The sequence below is a fragment of the Atractosteus spatula genome, unplaced genomic scaffold, assembly GCF_055471065.1.
Source record: "Atractosteus spatula isolate fAtrSpa1 unplaced genomic scaffold, fAtrSpa1.hap1 Scaffold_72, whole genome shotgun sequence".
NCBI classification, from domain to species: Eukaryota; Metazoa; Chordata; class Actinopteri; order Semionotiformes; family Lepisosteidae; genus Atractosteus; species Atractosteus spatula.
The window spans coordinates 133,228-151,688 of NW_028296904.1; the positions used below are offsets into that span (position 1 = coordinate 133,228).

Below are 18,461 nucleotides of genomic sequence, written 5' to 3' on the forward strand. Positions count from 1 at the left end.
GTTTTCACTTTTTAATTAAGGAACAAGAAAACACCATGCTTCGAGCCGGATTCAAAACAGCGACATAACAATCACCCGTTGTTTTTTAAAACAGTTTTACGCTCTAGCAACTGAGCTATGGAAAGGTCACCTCAAAACGCCCACGTTTTGTCATACGCGTAGCCCAATGTAGTGTACTGTTTCTGTTTATTTAAATTCCAGTTCGACATCAAAATACTCACTCCCATAGTCTCTTTTAGTAGAAGAAATAGACCACGATTCTACTGTATATTCTACCTGAGATCTTACAAATCGTTTGAAGGGATATCAGTGCAGGCAGAAATTGACTCTTTTTCTACTGGAATCAGGATCATACAAAACCTTTCTTTTGAATTGAGAAGAGGATCATGGTGACACTCAAAACATCCCTGCCATTGTTTCTTTCGAGGACTAATGGATTATTGAGGTGCAAACATCGGTTCAAATCAAAACTCCGCTACTGGAGTTGCTTCTTGGAGAGTTTCTTCAAATCTTTCAGCTCAACGTCGATATCTTGGGATATTAACGATGATATACAGAGTGGTTTTCTTTTGATCGAAAATTTTATTAAAATATGAGCCTCTTTTACCTTTGTCTTGGATGTTTCGCAAGGTATAATACTTTCCCTTGCATCCTCAGATAAACATTATAAATACCACAAAGTTACAATATATGGAATAGCATTTACTTTTACATATATTTTAAAATTTACTCTTATTTAAAGCTACATTTAGTGCTAGGTAAAGATAACGTTGCTAATACTGATGTAGTAGAAATGTAAGATGAATTGATAGCTTTATCTGAGGTAAAAAAAAGTCCTAAAACGCCTCCTGTAACAGGTGAGGACTCATATCTAGATTCAACTCCAAACGTTGCTATTGCATTGCGCATTATGTAAACACGACCTGTTTCAGTTTCTGGTGAGTGCAGTTTTTCCAAATTGAAATTAACAAGAACATTTTTCAAGATGCACCATGTCCCAAAACCGTTCATCAGGACTACTATTAATATCAGGTGAAAGCAGTACAAAACATAAGTGTAACCTAAATATTAAGAGACTATTGTCTGTCAGCTACTGCTGTAAGCCATGTTTAGCCAGCGCTAGAAATATTACTGCTCTACTACAGTAGCACAAGTGCACAAACCCGACTTAGAAACGGATCACAAGTCAAAAGCTCAAGACGACAAGGATGGGATTCGAACCCACGCGTGCAGAGCACAATGGATTAGCAGTCCATCGCCTTAACCACTCGGCCACCTCGTCGAGAAAATCAGCCACTTCGGACATGAGTTGGCGCGCTCAAGATCATCTTTCTTCATTCTTGATGGTCATTTTCTTCTTCCACCTGCCATTTCACTATTTTGCTTGAGTGATGTCAATCCACCAGGCGTGTCCTGTGCTTCAGTGGCGAGTATAGAGGACACCCTGTTGTACACGGAAAGCACATCGATCTCCTTGGATATGAAAAGTGACAGATAAAAGCCATTTCTCTTCCTATCTCTTAGTATCGGGGCTGCTAGTGCATGAAAAGGAGGCAACTTGCTCGGCGAGCAGGCTCAGCGCACACCGAACGCAGATGTCTCAGAGCGGTGTGTCCACGCGGCTGTAAGCATAGTGCTTTGCTAGCGCCGTGGTTTAGCTGGTTAAAGCACCTGTTTAATAAAGAGGAAATTCTGCGTTCAAATTCTTAGCGAAACCTTTCTTCCTGTTTTGTTTTACAGAACAGATCATTTGGGACACTCACAGAAGGCTTGATTTGGTTTAATGCATGTATTCATTTCCTTTGTCGGACTTTTTTAAATCATATATCTTAAGAAAGATGAAATGTGGGCGAATTTTGTGTTCACCAAAAGTATGTAAATGGCAAAAAGCGGCGGGTAAGCGTTTCTGTGGTGCATTTGGTTGGCGTGTTCGGATCTTAACCCAACGTTGGGTGTTTTGAGCCCACCCAGGGAAGCACTTCCTCCCATAGTAAACATCATCACCACAGATATTTAATTTGTCCGCAAAACCTTAACTATTTTGATATTTGCAGTAGTAAACAATTGAGGGTTGGTCAGAGGTAAAGACTGCGACAGAGTCAACATTACCGGGAATTTCCAATAATTACCGACAAGGGCAACTTCCAAGCAGATAGTATTCACCCATGGAAATTTATGTTCCAATGTGTGGCGGGAGAATTCACTTATACTCCTGTTGCATCCTCAGCTAAAATAATTAAAATTATCTGAGAACTTGACAAGCAAAAACGACAGATCGCCGGAGTTATATTTTAATATTTTCGTATATTTACCTTAATTTGAATTCTAAATGTTAACCTAGTGTAATTTTGTTGTTCTTTTAAAATATTTTAGCTGAAGATGCGAGGGAGGATATTACACCTTGCCAAACATCTAAAATAACTGTAAAAGAGGCTGGCATTTTAATAAAACAGGCGATCAAAAGAAAGCTACAGATAGTATGGTATTATCCACAATATCCCTCGATATTGAAAGTCAGATCAGGAATTTGAAGAAACTATCAAAGAAGCAACGGCAATAGCAGAGGATGTTGATTTTGAACCAATGTTTACACGTCAATAATCCAGCAGTCCTCGCTTGCCAGACTTCTTCAAGTTATTCTGTGTTCTATACAGAAAATCGAAAATTAAGCGCACATGCGGCAAGAGGGGTGGTCCGAAGCAAAGACTGCGGTAGAGGAGGAAAAAACTCCGCACGATGACTCGTGTCTAATATTCGGCCCCTGAAAGGCATCATATTCGTTGAATTGCTTGTGAGCGTGTGATTTCGCAATGCCTGTGTGCGGGCTTATACTTCCGGAATATCAATGGTCAGACGCTTGCGATGAGTGATTGTGTTTTGTATTATTTAGATAATTGAAAATAAAACATTTTCAAATTTACAGCTCGAATGAAATAAAAAAGTTAATTTGTCTCTTTTTTGTAACAACATTGCCATAACTATTCAGATACATCAGAATAGTACCTGGACGTGACAGGACTTTATTGGATTTTAGGGGATTTATTTTTGCGCATCTTCGCCTAGGAATTCGCGATCAGGAATACCTTCCTGTTTTCAGCCTGTCTATTGTTTCTGCCTGTGATCTCGGAAAGAAAGACCCAACAAATGTTCACCGAGTTTGCTGTGGTTTGAGAGGAGTGTATGAAGGTAATAAAGGAGGGAGGACGCGCGCATTCCGCATGGGGAGCGCAGAGTAATGAGCCGCACCTGCAGCTCGCTGAGTCTTTTCTCATATAACCGCTCAGCCTAGACACACAGCGCCTCCAGTCTGTGTTGGAGATTTGCAGTTCAGAAAACAGCTGTGTCGAGCAGAAACTGATCTTCCTGCTTTAGTTAAGGTTATTGGAATCGACGATTACTGTGGGGGTATAGCGCTTGTATCTCTCTTCTCTGGCTAAACACTATCTACTGTAAAGTATAGAAATAGACAGAAGCTGAAATACAGCTACAAATACTTCAGTAAGGCCAGGCACATAGGAAAGTTTAATACAAATGTTCTATGAATCACTTTGCCTAGATTTTCGAATTCTGTTCGAGCTCTGATATACTGTAATCGTCTCGGCTCCTGCCGCTGTCACTGGGAGAGTGACTGCATTCCGTAGGGCTACAGGTTGATTTCACAATGCCACATTTAGTGAAATACAGGAGAAACTGCAAGGAAAACAATGTTTTAATAAATCTTCTTCTGTTTTTTTTTATTGCGGTCTTTCACATTTGAATGCATACCTTGGAGTAAATCTTCCCAGATTACAGGCAGCCCAAACAGTTCTTAAGGCAGAATTCGAAGCCTATTTGACTTTCTGCTGATCACATTGAAGAGTTCACGAAGCATTTCCCTGCCTTTCATGTGCCCGCAAACTGGTTTCTCCATTTTTCCGTGTAAGCGAGCACAACAGTCGGGAAACATGCAAGATAGTAGCTGTAAGGAGTGGGATATGAACCCACGCGTCTATTCAGAGGACCGGGACACCCAAGCAAGGAAAGACAAGAGTTCTTGAGTTTGGCACCTTAGACCACTCAGCCATCCTGACGAGCTAAATAATACTGTCTGTTAAAAGCACCAGTAAAGTAAATGCTTTGCAGGAGAAGCGCCAAGTTCCCTGTTGGAGCCTAAACGGTTCGCGGAAATCAAATTTTCGGATCGATTCAGAGTGTGCTTTACAGCCTTTGTGTAATATTTTGATCTGCTAGGATGCAGTTGTCTTCACAATCTGGATTATCTCATAAAGAGCGACGTCAGTGTAAAACAGCTATCATTTTTAAGAACAGACGTTGTTTTGCATTATTCTAATTGGTTTATTTTCCTGATTGCAATGTATTGTGAAGCATAAAAGCCAGCTGCATAAATCTCTAATTCGCGTCTTTCATGAAGGCGTTTCAAATAGCAGCCAGTGCAGGATTAACGCTTTTAGAGCATGTATTACATTGTATATAGTAATACATAAGCTTAAATTCGCACACTGTTATTTAGACAGTGCCAACCAGTCTGACCTCCTACAACTTTCTGTGCTGACGGATTAGGTCTTACAGCAGCTGCAGCCAGAGTAGCCGTAATGGCAACACAGTGCTTGGAGTTCGGCTATTCTTATTTCTTCTGCAGAACCAGCGGTATCGGAATATATTGATCCGCATAAGAAGCGCTTTCGGTTTCTGATCGTTTTTATTGAGCGCTGCTCTAAACTTTACATGTGCTCGTACTAGTTTTCCCTATGAACAAAATACATTTCCCTAATTACATGATTTCACTTTTTTCTTTTCAACAAGTAGAAAGAAATAAAATATAATTCCATATAAAAGCCCCAGGCAGGATAATTGGTGGTCTAAGGCGTTGCATTCAGGTTGCAGTTTCTCCTTGAGGCGTTTGTTGAAATTCCACTTCTGACAAAGAAGTTAGAGTAGAAACGATAAAATCCCTAGGTAGAAAACATCTCTCATTTCACGTGTTTAATGTTAATTGTCTCAGTGGTTGCCTCGGTGATTGATGGATCTTCTCTCTTGCAGGGTGACGGCAAACGTCTTCAGAGAGGGAGTCTCACACGCCCGGCTTTTCTTCATCAGGCGCGGAGACAACAGAAACAGACTTCAAACTGAAATGAATTACTTCTTGAGCATTTATGACCGTCTATAAAATGCTGAGAGCAGGTGAAAACGTCTTTTGAAATGAGGAAATGTCTGCCGACAGTAAACAGAGCTCACGCTGAGCTGCAAACAAGTGCTCCTCGTTAGTACAGTGCTGAGTACCCCCGCTTGTTGCGCGGGAGACTGGGGTACGTTTCTGTGACAGGGCGCTGGTTTAATTTTTTAACAACCTGACTTCACTTAAAAAGTGTGTACTGTGTTCTAAGTTTCGGACTAGTTAGTGTGGTAGAATATGGAGATCATCCCCAGCTCTGAGCTCAAATGCAACAACATGTCATGCTGAACAAAGTCAGAGCCCAGCTGAACGTGTGCTCAGTGTAGTGCTCAGGACTCAGGAGCATTGTTGAGTTCTAATTAGTACGAACTGCAGGGGTTCTGAATCAGAACATTTCAATTTATCTGATCAGTACATTAAAATGCAGGACACTGTAAAATAGGATTATGACTGTGTCTCTGTCTCGTTTGTCCCTCACAGTTTAAAAGATACCAGTAAGGACACACAACTACTAATGTGATACTTATTGGAAATAGTCCCAAAACAAGCACGTCTGGCAGCTGGTAGACTCCTGTAATTTTGCAGTGAACACTTAGAAGATTTGCAATCTATTTAAATATGAATTTACTAAATTTCAGTTCTCTTCACTCCCCGGCATAACTGAACTTTCACTGTCGCATACTAAAGGCTTTACATGCATTAGCTGTGATAAAGCTTCTAATAAACACATAATGAAACTTAGTTTTGTTCCTCATGATCCTCTTCTCGATCCAAATGAAATGTTTAATATGATTCCCTGAGAAAAAAAATGAGTCCATTTCCGCCTGGAATGATTGATGCCTCATCAAACATTTTGTAATATCCCCGGAAGTTTATACAGTAGAATCCTGGTTCGTGGGTTAAATTCAAGGTAAGAAAGACTAAGGAAACGAGTGGGAAACGATGTCGATCTGTGATTTAAATCATCCGGAACACTGCACAACATCGGGCAGTATGTGACAGAGAGCAGCACCTGATATCCCTTCGATAGCTCAGCTAGTAGAGTGAAGGACTGTAGTAAAAAACAGCTGGGAATCCTTAGATGTCTGGTTTGACTCCAGCACGAAGGAAGGTACTTTAATCAAATAGTTAAAATAGCGAATCTGTTTCATTCAGACATTGTTCAAAAGCTCAATAAATGAAGCAGAGGCTCCTGTTCTGAATTCAGCTCACGTCTGATTGTCTTGTTTTGGCCAAGATCTGATCTTTCAATTAAGGGACTACACTGTCTGCTTTGTAATTCAAAAATACATACAAATGTCAAGTTTTTTGTAGATATAAAGGTTTTCTCTGTTTTCAAAGGATAGCTACTTAATTGGCTTTATGATTTGGTATTGATTTTGTATCGTTGTATTATTAAGTTTGTGCTTTCTGTGTTTTTATCGTATTGTGAACTTATTTTTTAAACAAATGCTTACAAAGGCAGACAAGGCACACATCTGTTTATACCAGTGCTGAATTGTACATTTTTATTAAGTACAATCTACTGTGCACTTTTGGGAGTATAACAGGTTCGATATAAAGTGGCAAAAATATAAAAGGGAAAAATACCCCAGACTGCGTGTAAAGGCCTCGTTGTGACTGTTTTATTTTTAGATAAAGGCGGCGTACTGTGCACAAAATGTTGCAGAAACACAATCTGATATTTTAATAACAATTATTTTAATAATTGGATAAGTATGAGGCCCCGGATCCAAATCATCAGTCCTGATATTTTTAAAAATGATATCTTCCCTTCCTCTCGTGGAAGTCACACGATGTGAACAATTGTTTTTTTTTCCACGTTGTGATCCAAAGAGCCTCAGACGCACAGTCAACAGTAACCAAACCAGGATGGATTCTGCTGGGAGCCGGACTGAGCTCATTCTCACTCCCTGTGCTGAAAACAGAATTATCTCTTCCCCGAACAACGTCTACAGCTGCTAGATATTGCTCTGCATCCTACTGCTCCAGCAATTCCTTTGACCAAAGACAGATCACTTGTGCGCTTTTAACCTTCTTGCAACTACAGGCGAGACTGAAGCTGGAGATGTGAAGGCACCCGCTGGTGCATGTTCTCCAAATTTCACAATCGTGACAGACTTCTCTTTTTTAAAAAAAGTAGATATAGCCCTGAAAAAAGCATTAGCTTTATCAGTTTTTACATTAATCAAACATGATATTTTTATTACATTTGTTTAAACTTATATAGCGCTTTTCTGGACACTCCACTCAAAGCGCTTTACAGGTAATGGGGACTCCCCTAGTGCGCCAGAACACTCACCACACATCAGCTATTAGTGGGGAGGAGAGCAGAGTGATGAAGCCAGTTCAGAGATGGGGATTATTAGGAGGCCATGAGTGGTAAGGGTCAATGGGTAATTTGGCCAGGATGCCGGGGTTACACCCCTACGCTTTCGAGAGACGACCTGGGATTTTTAATGACCACAGAGTCAGGACCTCGGTTTTACGTCTCAGCCAAAGGACGGCACCTGTTTACAGTCCAGTGTCCCCGTCATAATACTGGGGCATTAGAACTCACACAGACCCGCCCAGCGACAGAAACCAGACGGTACCGTGTGTCGGGCTCGGCTGCGAGCAGGACAATGACGTTATGGGGACAAAGTAGAGAAAATCAAAACGGTTCTATAAAAGAACTGTGTCAGCTGTCAGTTCTCAGTCTGTACTCTAAATCCACCGATCCGATTTCCAATCTAACACCTGAGCTGCGGCTTCTTTCGAGTAGTTATTCAGGAGAACATTATGTTAATCATATAGATGAAACGTTTAATATATTCAGGTGGGTAGCTACGTCAGCATTCGAATCTGCAAAGGAACAAGTAATACTGTAGGTTTATTCCATGCTGAAAAGAGAAGAGAGAAAACAAACCTGAAGAAGGTTTCACAGCTGAAACGTGATGTTTTCTCTCTTCTCTTTTCAGCATGGAATAAACCTATTCCCAGTGGGCGGTGATTCGTCGAATATAGGTATATTCACAGCGAAAATACGGCTTTACGTATATATACGTCGTTGCGACGTATAATCAACGTCGAATTGCAACCGTAAAATTGACGACATTAATAAACGCATATATAACGTCGAAAACACATCTAACACAGTGCCTGAGGCTTTTTACTGTATATATCGTGTGTGCCGCAACTAGGAGTATACGGCACTCTGCATAGTGTACGAAGTAAATTTATTTTATTATTTTATTAATAAATATAATAAATTAATTAATTACTGCGAAAATAATTTACTTCGTACACTGTGCAGAGTGCCGTATACTCCTAGTTTTAAAACTGACAAAAATGTAGAAAACACGTTTCTCACTTAGAATTTAAGATGGGGGTGGGGTATTACTAGTAGCGGCGCAGAACTCACCATGGTGCAATTCATTTATGAGACGGGCTAGTGGTTTAATGGATAACGCGTCTGATTTCGTTTTATAAGATTGTCGATTCGACTTCTACCGGGGTTTTGTGATTTAAATCAGGCTTTTTGGGCAGTGTACCTTTTCTCTTGTCGTGTTCAAGATGATTCGCTGCATAAGCTCCTGACTGGGTGTTCTGTACTGCTCTGTTATTTCATTCAGATTACTTAAGTGGTGTACAGATAAAACCCGACTGCGTGGTGTAATTTCCGGGTTCGGCACCAGCAGCACCTGCAAACATATCAGCTGACCTCGACGTGAGTTGAACACACAACTTTCTAATCTGGAGTCAGACACGCTACCGTTGCGCCACGAGGTCACTCGCCACAAGTGCTTTTAATTCCCCCAAAGAGAAAAATCAGCGTCCCTGGAAAAGATTTTTTTCATTCTCTCCTGTGAGGAGCGCCGCTCTTCCAACGAGGGTCTCTTCTTCCCAGACCACAGATTATTCTTCCCGCCAGGCTCTCTCACAGAGAGCACACACACCGTCTCCACTAATGTGTTTACTACATCTATAGATCTGACCCCCTACAGCCCCGATATACAGCCCGGATATTCGATATTCCCCGATAAAGAACAAAAAATATTCCTGGATAGGATATTTACCACCAGCCTCGTGAACATCTCATCTTGACCTCTTCCAGGAGGAGCACAATTAACACAGAATCCTCTCTCCATTTAGCAAATAACACAAAACACTGTTTACCTGTCAAGACAGAAAACCAGGCTGCTCCAGGTGAGGCTTAAGCTCACAACCTCGGCATGACTCCACTGATGATGTCATTTTACATGGCCTGAACCAGGAAAGAGTTTGGAAGTTATGGTGTTGTTTTAATACTTGCCTACTCTTTTAATTTTTCGGTCAAATCTTTTATTTGGGAGTACTTTCAATTGATGTTAATCCTTGTCCCGATGCACGATTCTGGGCCATGGTGCATCTTGAATAATGTTCTTATACAGTAGGCTTCAGTTTGGAAAAGTGCGCTCTTCAGAAGCTACCGAAACCGCTAATGGTTACATAACACTTAATGCAAAAGCAACGGTCGGGTTTGAAAAAGAATATTACTTGCTATGAATACAAACACTGCTACAGGAGGGGTGTTAGGGCTATTTTAGCTTAGATCATCCATTCATCTTACATTTCTTCTCCATCTATATCAACAGCGAAATCGCTACTGAGCGCTAAAGGCAGGTCCTGGCAATACAATCTTCTTTAGAAAACATTATTCAAACTATTTCTACTACCATACGTCAAGTAAAAGATACCGATTGCACGCAACTAATACAATCTCTTTTCCAGGGACGTTGTAGCTAGATGCAAATTACAATCGAAAATGTATCAGCTTTAAAATTTTCTTTTGGATCCACAATGATCAGCATGAACCATCAAAGAGCCTGTAGCTGCAAGAAGGTTAAAAGCGCACAAGTGATCTGTCTTTGGTCAAAGGAATTGCTGGAGCAGTAGGACGCAGAGCAATATCTAGCAGCTGTAGACGATGTTCGGGGAAGAGATAATTCTGTTTTCAGCACAGGGAGTGAGAATGAGCTCAGTCCGGCTCCCAGCAGAATCCATTCTGGTTTGGTTACTGTCAGACTGTGCGTCTGAGGCTCTTTGGATCGCAACGTGAAAAAAAAAGAACAAAAAACATTTGCTCACATCTTGTGATTTCCACGAGAGGAAGAGAAGATATCACAAAAAAAAATCAGCACTGAAGATTTGGATCCGGGACCTCATACTTGTCAAATGATTAAAATAATAATTATGAAAATATCAGGTTGTGTTTCTGCAACATATCGTGCACAGTACGCCATTTTTTCTAAAAATACAGTAGATTGTACTTAATAAAAATGTACAATTCATCGCTGGTATAAACAGATGTGTGCTGTGTTTGCCTTTGTAAGCATTTGTTTAAAAAAGAAGTTCACAATATGATAAAAACACAGAAAGCACAAACCTAATAATATAACGATACAAAATCAATACCAAATTATAAAGCCAATTAAGTACCTATCCTTTGAAAACAGTGACATTTGTATATACTTTTGAATTACAAATCAGACAGAGTAGTCCCTTAATTCAAAGATCAGATCTTGGCCAAAACAAGACAATTAGATGTTAGCTGAATTCGGAACAAGAGCCTCTGCTTCATCGTTTATTGAGCTTTTGATCAACGTCTGAGCGAAAAAGATTCGCTATTTTAACTCTTTGATTAAAGTTCACAAAAGCACCTTCCTTCGAGCTGGAGTGAAAACAGCGACTTGAGGATTCCTAACTGTTTTTAATACAGTCCGCCACGCTACCAACTGAGCTATCGAAGGGATTTAAAGTGCTCCTCTCTGGCACATATTGCCCAATGTAGTGAAATATTCCGGGTGATTAAATTCCAGTTCGACATCAAGTTTCCAACTCGTTTCCTTAGTCTTGTTTACCTTGAATTTAAGCCACAAACCAGGATTCTACTGTATAAACTTCCGGGGATGTTACAAAATGTTTGAGGGGGCATCAATCATTACAGGCGGAAATTCACTCCTTTTTTTTCTCGAGGCATCATATTAAACATTTCATTTGGATCGAGAAGAGGATCACCATGCGAGACAGAACAAACTGTTTGATTCTGTCTTTATTGGGAGCTGTATCACAGCTAATGGATGTAAAGCCTTCAGTATGCGATAGTGAGAGTTCAGTTATGTGAAGAGAACTGAACGGAAATTTAGTGAATTCATATTTAAATAGAGTGTAAATCATCAAAGTGTTCTGTCACTTCAAACTTAGTACGACACTACCAGGAGTGGGGATCGAACCCACGTGGACTTTCGTCCATTGGATCTTAAGTCCAACGCCTTAACCACTCGGCCATCCTGGTCTACAGCAATATGCTGCTCAGTTGTTTAACATTTGAATATGATTCATCTATTAAAAAAAAAACAGCGCCCTGTCACAGAAACGTACCCCGGTCTCCCGCGCAACAAGCAGGGGTACTCAGCACTGTACTAACGAGGAGCGCTTGTCCGCAGCTCACCGTGAGCTCTGTTTACTGTCAGCAGACATTTCCTCATTTCAAAAGACGTTTTCGCCTGCTCTCAGTAATTAATGTCGGTTTGAAGTCTGTTCCTGTTGTCTCCACTCTTGACGAAGAGCAGCCTTACGTAGGAGACTCCCTCTCTCAAGAATTTTGCCATCACCCTGCAAGAGAGAAGAGCCATCAACCACCAAGACACTTAACATTAAACACATGAAATGTGAAATGTTTTTTACTTAAGGATGTTACCGTTTCCACTCTAACTTCTTTGTCAGAAGTGGGAAATGAACAAACATCTCTAGGGGAAGCTACAACCTGAACGCAACGCCTTGGACCACCAGCCATCCTGCCTGTGGCTCTTAAATGGAATGATATGTTTTATTTCTACTTGATGATAAGGGAAAAAAAAGTTAAATGTAATTAGGGAAATGTCTTTTTTTCATGGGGAAAACAAGTCTAAGCAAATGTAAAGTTTAGAGCAGCACTCAATAAAAACTATCTGAAACCGGTAGCGCTTCTTATGCGGATCAGTATATTCCGATACCAGTGGTTCCGCAGAAGAAATAAGAAAAGCTGAACTCCAAGCACTGTGTTGCCATTACTGCTACTCTGGCTGTAGCTGCTTTAAGATCTACTCAGCGGGCACAGAATGTTGTATGAGGTCAGACTGGTTTGCGATGTCTAAATAACAGTATGCGAATTTAAGCTTATTTAAGTAAGAGTATTTAGAATATAATACATGCTCCAAAAACGTTAATCCTTCACTGGCTGCTATTTGAAACGCCTTCATAAATGACACGTAATAGAGATTTATGCAGCTAGATTTTATGCTTCACCATACATTGCAGTCAGGAAAATAAATCAATTTTCTTTAACACCTCTGGATAAAGTTCTTGGATAAAGTGGAGCAGGTTTCAGACCTCTGCGTACAGCGCCCTTGATGTCATTTTATTTTTACAGCAGCAAGCATCCTGAAAGTTTTTTTTTATATTTTTTTATTTGAACAACAAAAATACATATAATACAAAAAAGAGCACATATGATGTATCAACAACATCGTCAGGGGCACGTGCTATAATCCAATTACACTTTCTGAAAAATCTACTGTCCATGCAAATGTACATGCTGATCTACAGGGTTCTTTTCTGCACTGAGCTGCTCATTTGAAATCCAGAAGGCAACACAGACGCGCTCCTATACCAAGAGTCTTATCTGGACCACCTGGGTAAAAAAACAGGAAACCTAAGCACTATTCTATACTGACAGCTTTTGAAAAGGAGCTCTGTAATATGCACAAATACAAAGACAAGATATAAATACTCCATAGGTTTAAAATTCAGGAATATGAATGGTCAATTGTTTACAATTGGAGTTTTTATGTTTCGTATGATTTAGCGACTTTTTTTCAACATGTAAAAAAAAAACAGCACACCTAAATGACAAAGCCTTAGAGCTACAGAGAAAAAACAAATTGCGTTTAAAGTAATTTTAAAGGCTCGAGAAAACATTGCACTATGAACGCAAATGTTTGTCTTCTTTGTCGCACTTACGTTTTGTTGCTTTAGCAAATTTCATGCAGTTTATTTCTGACACAAGACATAACAAGCTTGTGTATTTATGACAAAAAACCAGGGCAACAATTTTCATTGACCTTGAAACTAAAATTGTTAAAAAGTAAGTTAAATGCACATATAGTAAATATATTTTCTCATATAATGGTGTGTTTTTCTGTCTAAGAATCCTTCATGAATGGTTTAACAGACACTTTGCATGATTAAAACAAATATTTACGAATTTTAACGTTTTATACAATAAAGTTTTATTGTGAACATGAGCCCTGTTTATCGATATCACCAATACAGTTCTGGATTTTATTCTGCCTTCCTACGCACATATGAATTTTCTTTCACACAACAGCTCGCATGTGTGGTAGGGTATTAGCGCCAGGGATAAAAAGAATGATGTTGGCTTTTAAATGATAAACCATTTGCGTTTATACAAAATCACAATGCGTTGTCGCAGACATTGGGACATACTCTGTTTAAACACCTGTCGTTTTCTCTTATATTGGCTCCTGTGCTTCGGTCCATTCGGTCCATTCGGTCCAAAAAGTGGATTTTGCACCTGCGCCAGTGCTGTAGTGGTATCATACAGACGCCCATACAAATCCATCACACGCTGAAAGCTCCGGAAGGCAACATAAAATATTGCTCTGTCTGTTGGTGGATTAGGTATGCACGCTTTTTTCAATGTAAAATACAATGTAAAAAGATCAAATTTGATTTAAAATCGATAAATGTAAAAACCAAAAAAGCTCATGTTTTTTATCTAGTTTTATCTTTATCTATATCTATATCTAGTTTTTCAAAGGTCTTTTAAAAAGAAAGTTTATCGCGATTGTGAAAGTTAGAGAAGGTGTACCAGCACGTGCCTTCATATCTCGCCTGTAGCTGCGAGAAGGTTAAAAGCGCACAAGTAATCTGTCTTTCGTCAAAATAATTGCTGGAGCAGCAGGACGCAGAGTACCATCCAGCAGCTGTAGATGGTACTCTCAGTCCGGCTCCCAGCAGAATCCATTCTGGTTTGGTTACTGTCAGACTGGGCGTCTGAGGCTCTTCGGATCACAACGTGAAAAAAAAAAGAACAAAAAACAATTGCTCACATCGTGTGATTTCCACGAGAGGAAGGGAAGATATCACTTAAAAAAAACAGAACTGAATATTTGGATCCGGGGCCTCATACTTATCAAATTATTAAAATAATGATTATTAAAATATCAGATTGTGTTTCTGCAACATTTCGTGCACAGTACGCCGAATTTAACAATAAAACAACAGTCACAGTGAGGGCTTTACACGCAGACTGGGGTATTTTCCCTTTTTATATTTTTGCCACTTTATATCGAACCTGTTATACTCCCAAAAGTGCACAGTAGCTTGTAAATAAAAACGTACAATTCACCGCTGGTATAAACAGATGTGTGCCTTGTTTGCCTTTGTACGTTAAAAACACAAAAAACACAAACTTAATAATATAACGATACAAAATCAATACCAAATCATAAAGCCAATTAAGTACATATCCTTTCCTTTGAAAACAGAGAACACCTTTATATCTACAAAAAAAAAACGTGACATTTGTATATACTTTTGAATTACAAAGCAGACAGAGTACTCCCTTAATTCAAAGATCAGATTTTGGCCAAAACAAGACATTCAGACGGGAGTTTAATTCGGAACAAGAGCCTCTGCTTCGTGGTTTATTGACCTTTTGATCAACGTCTGAGTGAAAAAGATTTGCTATTTTAACTGTTTGATTAAAGTTCACAAGAAGCACCTTTCTTCGAGCTGGAGTCAAACCAGCAACCTAAGGATGCCTCACCATTTCCACTACAGTCCTCCGCTCTACCAACTGAGCTATCGAAGGGAAGTGGGGAATACTGTTTACCTTGAATTTAAGCCACGAATCAGGTTTCTAAAGTATGAACTTCCGGGGATATTACAAAATGTTTGATGGGGCATCAATCGTTGATCAATCGTAGCAGGGGTGGCGCACCGTCACTGTACCCAGACGGAAGGCAAGCACCTGTTTCCCCTGGACTGCAGCAAGCTGTCCCATCACGGTCTTCAGCTGCAGGCCGGAGGCCTCCCATCCTGGGGGGTTGGTGCCCTCGGTGTCGGGGAGGACGCCAGGCCGGAGTAGGGTTACCGATGAACCGGTGTCGAGCAGGGCCAGGCAGGGTTGGTCCTCGATTCGGCAGTGGAGGTACAGGCCCTGGCTACAGCTGACTCGCCCCACAGTGGCGTGCAGGGCGCCGGTCTTCACAGCGCTCTCCGGAGCTGGGGTTGAGGTGTTCCAATGGCGGTCGTCCCCGCGCTGAGCCGCCCCGTTCCCGTTTTCCGATGCCGATGTAATTGTGCGAGGCTTTGGGGCCCGGCAGTCCCGGGCTCGGTGTCCCCTCTTCCCACAGCCTTGGTAAAACCAAAACCGTTGGTCAGCTGGCAGGGCGCACTGCATCTGCTGGTGCTTCCAGCCACCCCAAATACGGCCTCAGCCCATGTAGCAAGGGCCAAGGCCTGCCCCAGCGAGGCTGGCGCGGCCAGCTGTACGTGGCGCCGCAGCTCCTCAGGTGAGAGGGCCTTGAGAAAGGCCTGGAGAGCCATCTCCTGCTGCGCCTCCTGGGGGAAAGCTGGGTATCCTTGGCGGGCGAGGAACATGACATCAGCGGCGACCGAGCCCAGTCGCTCTCCTGGTCGGCGCCGCCGTAGGGCCGGCCTCTCCCGCATCAGGTCAGGCGCCTCCTCCACCTCCAGCCGGAGAGCTGCTGCCAGTGCTGCATATTCTCCTCTGTCCTCCTCCGGGACATCCAGGAGCAGCTGGCAGGCTGCTCCTTCCAGCGCCACAGCCAGGTGGCTAGCCATCTCTGCCCGGTTCCAGCCATTCGTTCGGGCCGCGAGCTGGAACTGCCTTAGGTTTCCCAAGGTGCTTCCCAGTCGTAGAGACCGGGTCGCACCTGCGCTGATGAGTGTGGGAATCGCTGGTCGGCTCCGGCAGGGAGGGTATCTTCTCTCTGGGGTATCCGCTGGCCAGGAGTAGCAGCCAGTTGCCCCAATTCTACCGGCAGAACCACTACTGAGTAGCCCTGGTAAGGGCTGTGGCCACCTGTCGCACCCAGGAGCTGCTCAGGCTCCATATGTGCGCTGCCGGTGGGTTCTGTCTCTTTTAGAGTCAGCCAGCGCTTGACAGAATCGGTTAATGTCTGCCACGGTTTGTTCATCCTGCCCGCTTCTGACACCAATGTAGCGTTTACAGGTTCTTCTCAGGACAAAGGACCAATGGAGATGAGATAAATGAACCAAGCGATAGCTTTATTCTTTATCAACCACACAAAACCAAACACAGAATATACACACACATGAGGAGACTGACGGAGCACGTAAACATCTTCAGGGTGGTAATTACTTAACAACAAGCTACAGATGCAGCCATTCAAAATGCGCGGGCGATACCGCATTATTTTCCGGTACGCTGTACGCAGTCTACCTCAAGTTACCGGTAAATACCGCGAGTTACCGGTAAATACCACTAGTTACCGTAAATTCTCCTATAATACGACAAGCAAAATAATAGTATCCGGAATTTCCGCAAGGTGGAGCTAATAAAGCTCAACCTCTCATGTTTGAGCTGTGGCCATCAAAGTCTTTAACGGAGATATTACTAATAGTATTAATAATGAATGACCTTTGTAGTGTTTCATAGCCGTTCAGGGACGCCAAATATGTAATCATAGTGGCTCTCTGAAGGCACCAGTTCTGTAGGGTTTGGGCATTTACTGAGACAATTATTAATTGTAGCAGTAAATCACAAAGTTGATTCTTTTGATGGCTTTAGAATCCAACCACGCGACATAACTCAAACAACGCGCACACACAGGTACTAATACACGAGGATAAATTTATTAATACATAGAATATGCATATAAACCTAACAGATCTTATCGAGAGGGTTATCAGAATACAAAAGGTATATATTCAATCAGTTACGAAGTGTTACACATCAAGAGGACATACGTTCAGTATATCATTCATTAAGACCGTTTCGTAAAGTGAACTTGGTTACAACTTCTACATTAGATACTCAAAACAAGTACATAACCCTTAGGAATTAAATTGATATCAACTGGTTGGGATAACAATTGAATTCTCGAGCTGTAATGCATTGAAGTTGAATACTCATCCAATTTCTGGGGATTCAGATCTCCTGCAGGCACAAACAATCAGCTGCAGGCTTGTTGCTGTCCAATCCGCGCTCTCTGGCTCCGTGCCAGGCTGTGCTGTGCGGCTTGCGACGGTGCGCTGCTGATGCTCACTGACCGGCTAGTTAGTGTTGGCTTTAACTAGCAAAGTTTGTGCACAGGAGAAAAGATGACTGTGGGTCCCAGCAAGTCAGGAAGAGGACTGGTTCGTTCCTGATGAAGAGCTAGTTCTGAATAGTGATTCAGCTGTCCACAGTTCTGACCTGTCCACGAGGCCTGCTGCTGGTTACTCTCTGGCAACCTCCACTCTAGACTCTTAGAACAAAGGAAAGTTCTGGCACTCGGACACACTGGCCGTTCCGTGGTTGTCCGGGCTGAGTCTCGGGATGGTCAGGAGGCGCGCTGCGAGAATGTCCTGCCCTTGGGAGCCTTCTGCTCCTGGGCCGTCCTGCCCTGGAATTCTCCTTTGAATTCCCTTTAGAACAGTCCACAGAATCCTCTCCAGAATCTTACTGAATCTCCCGAATCTGAATCTTGTTGAATCTGAATCTTGTTGAATCTCAATCTCCAGGCCTGTGTTGCCTGTTTTTACCTGGAGGAACTTCAGCTTGTTGATTGGCTGAAAGTTCCATGGGCATCAGAGTCCCACGTGGGTTACTCAGCCCTACCAGTCCCTGATTGGTTGATCAAGGTGAGATATGAGTCACTTAGTCCTGACACTTAGTAATGCAGTCCAGATGTCCATCCGGCACTCCCTAGACTGATAGGCGCCAGTGGATGACCATTGATCATGATAGCCAGGCTTAGCTAAGTGCACCCCCCTTTGGGAGCTGTCCTAGGAAACCTTAAATCACCCTAATGGTCTCTCTGTGGCTGCACCACAGAGATGAACAGAGAAATGGGGCCTCATTTGGGAAGCTCAGAAACACTTAATTCTGCCTTATTATTAAGCCTCGCCGCTACATATCCCCCCTTTTTGAAGGTCACGAGGTCCTGAGGCGTTGTTGCCTTCAAAACAAAAACAGAGTTAAGTGATGTCCCTTGCCATTAGAACATTAATC

The 18,461-nt window shown here is 42.0% G+C and overlaps 4 non-coding genes across 4 annotated transcripts; all 4 read right to left on the reverse strand.

Moving 5' to 3' along the window:
• Nucleotides 1–1,200: 1,200 nt before the first annotated feature.
• trnas-gcu (transfer RNA serine (anticodon GCU)) lies at nt 1,201–1,282 on the reverse strand. The gene has a single exon. It is a non-coding gene; the product is annotated as a tRNA-Ser (tRNA).
• A 7,590-nt stretch (nt 1,283–8,872) lies between these two features.
• trnaw-cca (transfer RNA tryptophan (anticodon CCA)) lies at nt 8,873–8,944 on the reverse strand. The gene has a single exon. It is a non-coding gene; the product is annotated as a tRNA-Trp (tRNA).
• Nucleotides 8,945–11,406: 2,462 nt separating this feature from the next.
• trnal-uaa (transfer RNA leucine (anticodon UAA)) lies at nt 11,407–11,489 on the reverse strand. Its single transcript has one exon. It is a non-coding gene; the product is annotated as a tRNA-Leu (tRNA).
• A 3,494-nt stretch (nt 11,490–14,983) lies between these two features.
• On the reverse strand, nt 14,984–15,071 carry trnay-gua (transfer RNA tyrosine (anticodon GUA)). The gene is given in 2 exon segments: nt 14,984–15,019; nt 15,035–15,071. It is a non-coding gene; the product is annotated as a tRNA-Tyr (tRNA).
• Between the last annotated feature and the right edge of the window lie 3,390 nt (nt 15,072–18,461).